At 50.7% G+C, this 10,135-nt stretch overlaps 1 long non-coding RNA gene across 1 annotated transcript; it reads right to left on the bottom strand.

Moving 5' to 3' along the window:
• Window positions 1–5,642: 5,642 nt before the first annotated feature.
• LOC147348812 (uncharacterized) lies at window positions 5,643–6,661 on the bottom strand. The gene is made up of 2 exons (XR_015149329.1): window positions 6,488–6,661; window positions 5,643–6,405 (listed from the first exon to the last, which is right to left on the bottom strand). It is a non-coding gene; the product is annotated as an uncharacterized LOC147348812 (long non-coding RNA).
• Between the last annotated feature and the right edge of the window lie 3,474 nt (window positions 6,662–10,135).

Here is a 10,135-nt window from a genome sequence, read left to right as displayed (position 1 = left end):
CGCCCTGGAGCTGCAGGCGCACTGATGCAGTTGACACTCACAGTGAGTCCAGAGGCTCTCGAGGACGTGGGGTCCCTTGACCTCCTGGAGCCCCCCATGGGCTAACATCATGTCACAGCATAACTGCACGCAGAAGCATGGGGCTCGATGCCCACTGCACCTACCGTTCACTCCTGGGCTCACCTGTTCTTGCAGCACATGGACCCTGCAGGGGCCCCACAAGAAGGTCCAGATGAGCCCCCTTGTCGGAAACCAGTGCAGTCGCCCCAGACAACTCACAGCAAAAACGCCTGAGGGGCTCCTAGTGCGACACCTGTGAGGAGATGCCTGAGACGTCGGAGGAGGACGAGGCAGAGCCCTTGTCAGCTGACTCAGGGGAGGCTGCCCTGAGGGAGTGCTCACCCAGGAAATGGGGCGGTGAGCATGCTCAGTCACCTCGGTCGTGTCTGACCCTTTAAGACCCCACAGACTGTAGCCCACCAGACTCCTCTGTCCATGGGATTCTCCGGGCAGGAACACTGGAGTGGGTTGCCACAACAGCACCCTGCAGAGAAGCTAGGTCAGCCGTGTGCATGTCCCCTGGCAGGACATCTCTTCAGCAGGACGGCCTCGGGTTGCATCCATCCTCAGACTCCATCCTGCTTCTCACCATATCCTCCTGACCACCTGCCCGAGGACTTCAGGACCTGAGGTCACTGGGGAGACAGATCCACTGCTGTGTCAGCCTTGTGTCCTCCAGCAGGACCCTGTGACAAACCTGCTTCCCCCTGTTCTGAGTCTCTGAAGGAACCTTCATGAATATTCCTGAGAATGTCAGATACCCAAGAGTAGGAGAGGGATACTGCCCATGTTGATCAGGCAGGAGAGAAGGGGTCTGAGGCCAGTAGTGAGGGCTCCAAGCCTGGTCTCCAGCCGTGGGTACCAGAGCCTCAGCGCCCTGCCTCCTGGATGTTGTCTGGCTGTGGTCTCTGCACACTAGCTCCCCTCCTCAAAGAGGCCGCATATCATAGCTCTGCCAGGTCCCTGGGGGTCACATGTGGGTAGGGGCTACATGCATTGTTGAGGTTGAACACCCATTACTCAGGGGATCTGGGTCCGGGCTCTGAGCATCACCAGAGTTTTCAGTATTGGCCCGTCCACGTAATACTCCCTCCTGGGCTGCAGTGCCCTGGTCCAGTCCCTTCATTTAGCCATGAGATATGACCCCTCCGTAGGACTGCAGTAGACAAGAATTTCTGTTCACGTCCCACGAGAAGCTGGGGGAAGAGCTCTTCTATGGAGGGTCTGCCTGATTAACCTTCTGGTTAGATGTTAACATTTTTCAGGGTTTGCCTTCCCCTCGTTCGTCAGGTGTCCTGAAGGGATAAATATGAACACTCACCTTGAAGATCTGGATGTTTCTGGAGTTATTTCCCACAAACCATGGACTGTGACCCCAGGATCTCTCATCCTCACAGTGGTTATTCCTGGACCTGCAGGAATTGGTAGTGATTACCCTGAAGGTGCTCCTCCTGAAGCTTTGCTTCCATGGGCAGATCTCACCTGGACTGTGGATTGCCCACCTCTCTGGTTTTGTGCTGGGGGACTCCCCTGTAATGTTAGGACTCTGTTAGGTCCAGAGAAAGTTTTGGTGTTGAGAATTTCCTTGCTTTAATGATGGAGATGACAGTTTCCACACAGACTACCTCTTGATGCAGGAACCAGCAGGTACCAGCTGAGGTTGTCCTTGACCTGGGAGTCGAAGGAGAAATCGAATGTCACTAAGAGTCAGAGGAGCCTGGACAGACTTGACCAACATACAGAGACAGGGATGAAGGACTCAGCAGGGCATTTATCTTAGGCTCAGATTCCAAAGCTCTTCCAAGAGGCTGGAATTCAGAAAGCACCATGGTGAGGAGATTGTTACGTCCTGGTGACCCAGTTCTAGTCAGAAGGCAGGACAAAGCGCCTCTCGGTGATTCCGGGTTCCTGAGGTAATTTCAGAGGAGCCGTCCCCCTTCTCCCAGCCCCTTTTCATGTCCCCGTGTGACCAGGGAATGCAGTCACCATGTCCGTAATGAGGGGTTCCCCTGGGGGAGGGGCTTACATGTGGGTGTGCCATGTGGAAGGTTGTTCATTCTCTCCAGGTACTTGAACTGCTGACTTCACCAAATCCGGGACCACCCACATCTGGGCTCCTCGTTTCATTGGTTTGTGATTTTTCTCATTGTTGGGCTTCCCCGATAGATCAGTTCAAGCTTCCCTGACAGCATGGTCCTTGGAAGAAAAGCTATGACCATCCTAGACAGCGCATTAAGAAGTGGAGACTTTGCTGGACAAATTCTGTCTGGTAAAGCTATGGACTTTCCAGTACTCATGTATGGATATGAGAGATGAACCATACAGAAAGCTGAGCGCTGAAGTACTGATGCTTTTGAACTGCTGTGTTGGAGAACACTGTTGAGAGTCCCTTGACTGCAAGAGGATCAAACCAGTCTATCCTAAAGGAAATCAGTCCTGAATATTCACTGGAAGGACTAATGCTGAAGCTGAAGCTCCAATACTTTGGCCACCTGATTTGAAGAACAGACTCATTGGAAAAGACCCTGATGCTGGGAAAGATTGAAGACAGGAGGAAAAGGGGATGCCAGAGGATGCGATGGTTGGATGGCATCATCGACTGGATGGACATAAGCTTGAGCAAGGTCTGGGAGTTGGAGATGGACAGGGAAATCTGGCATGCTGCAGTCCATGGGGTTGGGAAGAGTCAGCCATTACTGAGTGACTGAACTCACAGCTCAATGGTAAAGAATCATCCTGCAATATAGGATTCGCTTCCTGGGACTGGAAGATCTGCTGGAGAAGGGATAGGCTACCCACTCCAGTATACTTGGGCTTCCCTTGTGGCTCAGCTGGTGAAGAACCTGCCTGCAGTTTGGGAGATCTGGGTTTGATCCCTGAGTTGGGAAGATGCCCTGGAGAAGGGAAATGCTACTCACTCCGGTATTCTTCCTTGGAGAATTCCATGGACTGTGTAATCCGTGGGGTCTCAGAGTTGGATACAACTGAGCAACTTTCACTTTCTCATGATTTACTCTGTTCACTTTGTGTGATTTCTGCTGAAGGAGACTCACATAATGATCGCAAGATGGCGCTAGTGATAAGGAACCCGCCTACCAATAAGCAGATGTAAGAGACACAGGATCCATCCCTGGTCAGGAAGATGCCCTGGAGGAGGGAATGGCAACCCGCTCCAGAATTCTTGCCTGGAAAATTTCATGGACAGAGGAGCCTAATGGGCTACAGTCCCTAGTGTGGTAAAGAGGCTGACATGACTGGAGTGACTAGCATGCATGCATTAGAACAAAGTGATTTAAAATCACTAAGTTTCATGAACTAAAGGTAGTGTTTGTTCCATGAGACAGTCAGGAGGGATGGCTAAACACGAATACGGTGTTCACAATGGCTTCTTTATTCATCAGGGAATATTCTGTATATTCCTTAGATGTATGGTGCTCTCTCGTTGAAAGACTTGTCCTCGTATAAACTTCTGGTGGCTCATAGCTTGACAAGAAAGCTGAGGATATCAAGTAGGAATTGTTTTTAAAGTAAAAGCTTCCCTTTAGTTTGTGTCCTCTATCTGCCGTAAAACCACCCAAAGGACAGAAGCTACTGCACCTACTAGAGCCTGTCAATTAGTGAAGGGAGGAACGCCCCTCGGTGGTGCTCAAAGAGCTGAAACCACACTCAGACCATTATTCATAGTTCTCTCCATGGAAATTCATTGGGACCCCACCCCAGGTTGATGTAGAAGGTAAGTCTGAGGACATCACAGACATAGATGCAGGAACACAGATGACACAAACTTTTCATCTTCCTGCATCTGTGTGTGGTGTCAGCAGACTCAGCTTCTATCTCAGGCTGGGGTGGAGGTCCCGCTGAGTCTCCATGGCGAGAACTATGGCTGATGCTGTGAGTGAGGTGTCAGTTCCGTTAGCACCACCAAGCAGGGTTCTTCCCTGGCCCTGGGTTTATACACCTCTGTTGTCTGAGTCCAGCTGCACTTACACTGCTGACCGCTGGCTAGCTCGTTTACTGGCCCTGCTGTGCTGAGCCCCACTGCTGAATCACACAGAGCCTCTCATGTGGACCTAGCAAGCTTACACCAAATGTCCAGAGAACGGGCCTAAGTGACAAGCGGAAGCAACCCTAAGAGACTGTGCCTTTCTTGCAGTGAGTATACGGTCCCCTATCCCAACCACCATTCTGCCTCAGAGGCTGAGGAGGTACCTAAGAGTCATGAATGCAGAGAAGTTCCCCAGAAAAACTGCTACAAGGAGAGGAAGCCTCCTGACAGGAGACCAGCTGTCAATCACCATCTGCACCTGCTCCTGCAACACACAACTGTGTGTCCCCAGGACCCACTGGAGGTCATGGAGCCCCCGGAGGGTGGCTGGTGTCTGGGCTCACACTGCCTTCCCCTCACTGTGTCTCTTGCACAGCAGCATACTGCCGTGTCCTTGGTTGTCACAGAGCTTAGCTCAGGGAGTACTGGTTACCAGTAACCACTGGTGATGGAGCAACCAGAGATGGCACAGGTGAGAGCTTCCGCAGTTCTGGACCCTGCTCCTGCAGCTGCACTGGGACAGACCAGCTAGGGACAAGGAGAATCAGTCCCTGTCAGTCACCTGCAGTCACAATCATCCCCACAGACCCGTGTCTGCACCTGAGACCCTCATCTTGGGGAGCTGTCACCAGGCAGAGGAGAAGACCCAAAGCCCCATTTTCTACCCAACAGCTCTGCATTCACTGAGACCTCCATCCTGTGTGAGCAGAGAGGGGTGAGCTCTCACAGCCCAGGGTGGATTTTACCCTGGAGCTTGAAGAGGAATTTACATTGAGGAGCTCTATTCCTGTGAATACAGAGAGGCTGTGGTCACACTCACCCTGGTCATCCCAGGATCCCCACGGGTGCCTTCTGATTTACATGGTTGGTGAGGAAGTGTGGGAAAGCAGTGTGTCTATCAGATGGCTTGGAACCAGATCCCAGGGCAAGTCCCCCTATCTGAGCCCAGTCTCCATCTTGACGGCCCCCACCTCCTGCCCCTTGCCCATCTCAGCTCAGTCCCTCGTCCTCTCAGTCCTTGGGTCTTTCCTCAGGGCTGAGCCAGCACAGATCCTGCTTCCTTTCCCTATGCCAGTGACGGTCACTGTGATGGGAGAGAGGACAGATGGTGGTGTGCTCCATGTTGACCCCACGGACAAATCCACCTGAGGACCTCTGTATTTCCCCTTATGAATGATCCAGACATAAGCTCAGAATGGGGTGTGGACTTCAGAGACGTTGAGGCGAGATGGTATCACCCTGACTGCCCTCACCTGGAATCTGTGTGTGTTGAGTGACTCAGTGAACTGGCCAAATTCTCAATGTCTATATAAGGACACAAGGTAACAGTGTTTATGTTAAGATGCTAATAAAAGCCAGCATGTAGGTGAATTTGCAGTACAGAACCTGTGAATGATGAGAATCATTGCATATGCAGCACTGGGGACCCCTGACACTGGAGCCTTAGATACTGCTTGCTCCAGATTCTACTGTGCAGTTTGACAGATAGAAGGAGGTTGAGTCTCTTCCTTCTTCGTGGACAAAAACAAAACAAAGATTAAAAATGTTTAAATATCTCAAGTTTCCTTTCAGGATAGTTAATAGTTGAAAATAACATGAGAGGCAAATGTTTTTACTGAGTTCCTTTGAAAGAAGAGAAATGAAGGTGAAAATTTTAGCTGTTTAGTATTATATGTGTGTGTGTGTGTGTGTGTTTGCATAAAGCTATCCTTGCTTCAAGGAAAAATTAAAATATATATAAACACAGTTTTCTGAGAGCGACATAAAGCACAAGGAATTACCAGGACACAGAAGAGGGTCTGAGGTGCAGCTCCTGGGCAGGAGGAGGAAAGAGAAGCTCTGAGGAGAATCCCCCCCAGGCCCCCCACCGCCCAACGCCTCTTCTGCACCTGCTCCAGGGCTCAGCTCTGAGTGAGTACTGCGCGCCCCCTGGTGGTCACCGGCCCCCATGTAGGGAGGTTTTTGTCTGGGCTCACACTGATTTCCCCTCACTGTGTCTCTTGCACAGTAGTATGTGGCCGTGTCCTCAGTTGTCACGCTGCTCACTGACAGAGAGACTTGGCTCTTGGAGTTGTCCTTGGTGATGCTGAGCCGGGATTTCAGGGCTGGGTTAAGGCATGTGCTTCCACCACTGCTTATACCACCGAGCCACTCCAGCGCCTTCCCCGGAGCCTGGCGGACCCAGCTTACACCATTGCTGCTCAATGAGAATCCAGAGACCGTGCAGGTGAGGGAGAGGGTCTGTGAGGGCTTCACCAGGCTGGGGCCCGACTCCCGCAGCTGCACCTGGGACAGGACCCCTGTGGAGAGAGAGAAGCACGGTGACCCGTGGGCTCAGAGGCAGCTTCCCCACGTGCCCATGTCTGACCCAGAGACACTCACCTCTGGGGGCTGACAGCACAAAGAGGAGGGTCCACAGTGGGTTCATCTTGGAGCAGATGAGAGTCACCACTCCTGCAAGTCTCTTCAAGCCTCAGGAGGAGCCTGAATTTAAGGGAGCTGGTGCTCTGTTTCTACCCTGTGACCTGAGTGGATATTTGCATACAGGAGGGACCTCTGTATAAAAAGCAGAAAGCAGTGAATAGAGGTCCTGTCTATGGGGCTCCCCCTGTGAGGGGGTGCTGTCTGTGGCCTCAGAGAACTCAGCCCCTCCTGTGGTCCCCCTCCCCACGACAAGAAGTCTCCTGAGGAGTAAAATGTTGAAGTAGGGCTGGTCAGGAAAAAATATGTTTTCAGGGAACAATGGCAGATTTGGGGACGAGACTTCAATCCAAAGAACATGTTTACCTTTACTCAACAAATGCACACCACACATTCAGGTACCACACATTTGTTTGACACAAACTCTTATTTTTTTTTCTTTTCTGATTAGCTGATGTTTACTTACTCCATATACAAACATCAGAGAAAAATATACAAGTAATAATCACACTGAATTCAAGTGGAGTTGAGTACAATTTAATGTCTATCAGAATTCCCAAAGCATTTATATTTTCCTTTGCTTTCTTGACTGTTTTTTCATGTTGAACAGCTTAAATAACCTCAAGAATCACTCTAGAGGAGGTTTGTTCAGAGTAATTAAACACAGTATTAATTTTGTGGACAAAGTAGACATTTGTGCTGAGATGCTCGTCTTCCCAGCACGGGTGACTTGCCCAGTGGGCTGCATTTTCCTGTGCACAACTGAGTGTCTGCAGGAACTCGTGAAGCTCAGCATCTCCTCCCTGAGGGTGGACACTGAGGACCCCAAGTCTACTGAGGACTGAGGACACGCAGCTCCTGGGAGCTCCTTAGGGCTCCACTCCCTCGTCTCCCTGTGGCCCTGCGGCTGTGGCCTCACACCTGCATTTCTGTGTGTGAGGATGTAGACTGGGGCTGACAACAGTCACAGCATGTGTGGACTTTACAGCGGGTTTGCCCGGGGTGGGGAGAGCTGTCATCAGTGTCATCAGTGGTGTTATCCCTCCTGGAGCAAAAAAGACCAGTGTGTGTCCCCACTCTGACTGACGCCCTGTCCATATGACCCTGGTTTCCTGTCCTGAGACATCACCCCTTCGGGTCTGGCGCAGGTCAGCTCTTCCTCGGCACAGGGATCTCACCTGTGCACTGACTGAGTTAGAACCTACTGTCTATGAAAAGGCCTTCCCAGTCTGGCTTTGGTCACAGCAGTTCTGCACGAGCGTCTTCTGTGCCAGATCCCGTTTCCCAACACCTGCATGTGCTCTGGGGAGAGGCCCACCTCACTCTGCCTTGGAACTTGTGGGGTCACTTGTGCCCGATGCTATGCAACATGGTCAGGACTCCTGAGGGTGACCCTGGAACTGTGGCCTCTGGCATCCAGGTCACTGAGCTTCTACATGTGTCCTCATCCCTTGGCTCAACACCTTCATCCATCATCAAAGCCAGTGGAGTCTTGTGGTGCATCGCCTAACAAGCTTTCCTCTCTCCTGCACTTTCGCTGATCTTGTGATCCCACTGAACAACCTGTAAAACCCAAATATGCTTCTCATCTCATGGGACTGGAAGGCTGCAGACACATCCCCACATCCACTACCAGTTGGTTTCTATGGGGTTTAGTTTATGGGATCAGAAGTGGGATCCAGGCAATCCCCAACAACTCCTAAGCCATGAGCAATCTGATGCTGGTACCCACTCTGACCTGTTGAGTTCAGTGATCTGAATGAGTGTGGTCTCGTAGCTTTGTGTGGAGTCTTTAGGGTTTTCTATCCACAGTGTTCTGTAGATAATGAGAATTTTGCCTCTTGTAGTAAAGAATCCACTTGCAATGTAGGAGAGCTGGGTTGACTCCCCGGTTGTAGGATTCCCTGGAGTAGGAAATGGCAACCCACTCCAGGATTCTTGCGTAGAAAGGACAAAGAAGACTGGCACGCCACAGTCCATGGGGTACACTCACACACACCTGTTACACACACACACAGTCCTGTCACACCTACACACCTGTCACATAGACATACAGACACACACAACCACACACACAACACACCTGTCACACACACACACACACACCTGTCACACACATATACCTGTTACACACAGCTGTCACACACACACCCCTTTTACACACACACACACAAACATGTCACAGACACACAGACACCTGTCTCACACACACACCTGTTACAGACACACACCTGTCACACACAAACACACCCCAGTTACACACACAAACGCACATAGCTGTTACACATACACACTCCTGTCACACACACACATACCTGTCACACAGGCATACAGACACACACACACACACACAACACACCTTCCACACGCATACACGTGTCACACATGCACATACCTGTTGCACACCCATATACTTGTCACACACACACTGTCACAGTCACACCTGTCACACACACACACACATCTGTCACACACACTCATCCCTTCAGAAACAAAACTGGCACACACACACACCTGTCACACACACACCCATTCATACACAGACACACCTGTCACACACACACCACTTCACACATACACACACCTGTCACACACACGCACACCTTAACACACAGATATCTGTGACACGCACACACCTGTGTCACACACACATGTGTTATAAACACACATACTTGTTACACACATACACCTGTCGCACACACCCATACTTGATACAAACACACGCACGTCACAGACACACACCCCTTTACACACACACACACACCTGTCACACACACATACCTGTCACACACACATACACACACCCTCACACACACACACCTTTCTTACACACAGACACATCTGTTACACACACACAGACCTGTTACAAACATGAATGTCACACAAACATACAGACACACACAGTCACACACACACCTGTCACACATACACACACCTTTACAGACACACACACCTGTCAAACACACACAAGCCTATACACGCCCAGACATCTATCACCACAGAAACACACACAATTGTCACACAGAGGCATGCTCACTCACACACACACACACCTACACACAAACACATGCACACATTCACACTCACAAATATACACACATACCCATACACACTCATGCACACATCACACACACAAACATGCACACACATCCAGACTCGCATGCTCACATACACATTCACACACATTCACACACTCATACACAGAATCAGACATATCCTCATATACTTCTCATGGCCTCACTGTGCTGTGTATTCCCAACAGGCCCCAACATTAAATGTCACCAGTCCTTGTCCTGCTACTTATTGTTTTCAGTGAAAAGAGAAGACTCCGTCTCTGAAACTCCCTGGCCCCCTCCTCACATGCTCCTGCGAAGCAGCCCTGCACTGGGGTCCCGGGCAATCCCTGCCTGGGCTCACAGGGCAGTCCTAGCAGTGTTTTTGGTCTGGTATTAAGTGGCTGTGTTCTACCTTCAGAGTATTCTTCTAGAGACAGCATGTTCTTTTAATCTTCTCTAGAAATAGCCTTTGGAGAAGGAAATGGCAAGCCACTCCAGTGTTCTTGCCTGGAGAATCCCAGGGACGGGGCAGCCTGGTGGGCTGCCGTCTCTA

Source organism: Bos grunniens, chromosome 21, assembly GCF_055505025.1.
Source record: "Bos grunniens cultivar Pamir isolate PY7600 chromosome 21, Bosgru_T2T1.0, whole genome shotgun sequence".
NCBI classification, from domain to species: Eukaryota; Metazoa; Chordata; class Mammalia; order Artiodactyla; family Bovidae; genus Bos; species Bos grunniens.
Note: the sequence above shows the minus strand (reverse complement) of the source record. Positions and strands in the feature narration are given on the sequence as shown.